Source organism: Camelus ferus, chromosome 19 (genome assembly GCF_009834535.1).
Source record: "Camelus ferus isolate YT-003-E chromosome 19, BCGSAC_Cfer_1.0, whole genome shotgun sequence".
Classification (NCBI taxonomy): Eukaryota; Metazoa; Chordata; class Mammalia; order Artiodactyla; family Camelidae; genus Camelus; species Camelus ferus.
This window is the reverse complement of record NC_045714.1, coordinates 43668340-43669306: the sequence shown is the minus strand read 5'-3', so window position 1 is coordinate 43669306 and position 967 is coordinate 43668340.

Sequence of the window (967 nt, the reverse complement as noted above, 5' to 3'; positions counted from 1 at the left end):
GTGATTTTGTAACTTAATATAAAACTGTGGTTTCCCAACAAGCAAGTTGAAGGAAGGCTTCATCACACATTATCTCTCAGAGCTGGCATGTGGAGAGAAGTTCGTTCATCTAGCACAAGTGGAACGGGTTGCAGGTAAAACTTTTCACTGGTTTCTCAGTCTGTTTCCTAGTGCGGTTTGAATTTCTGAAGTTTTCACTGTAAAACCGGTTGGAGCTAGTACCCCTCCCCATATATATGTATGGAGTGTGTTTGTAACTGAAAAGAAAAACTTTGTGATCCCAACAGGATGGTGAAGGAGGCTTTCAACACACACTTATCTCTCTGACTGAGCATGTGGAGAGAAGTTCGTTCACTACACAAGTGCACCAGTTTGCAGGAGAAACTTTTCCACTGGTTCCTCAGTCTGTTCTTCTTCTGCGGTTTTGTTCCCTAGCAGTTTTCAAAGTAAAACAGAGTTGGAGCTAGTACCAACCCATATATATGTATGGAGCGTAGTTTTCAACTGAAAAGAAACTTTGTGTTCCCAACAGCTAGGTGAATGACGGCTTTCACACACACTTATCTCTCAGACTGACATTGGATAACGTTCGTGTCATCAAGCAATAATGGAACGGGTTGCAGGAGAACCTTTTACTCTGGTTTCTCACAATGATTCCTAGTGCCCGTTTGAAGTTCCGGCAGTTTTCAGTGTAAAACCGAGTTGATGTAGAACCTTCCCATATATATGTATGAGTGTAGTTTGCAACTTAATAGAAACTATTTTTTTCCCAACAAGCTAGGTGAAGGCGGCTTTCACACACCATTATCTCTCAATGAGCATGTGGAGAGCGTTCGTTCATCAAGCACTAATGGAACGGGTTGCAGGAGAACTTTTACTCTGGTTTCTCACACTGATTCCTAGTGCCAGTTTGAAGTTCCTGCAGTTTTCAGTGTAAAACCGAGTTGATGTAGAACCTTCCCACATA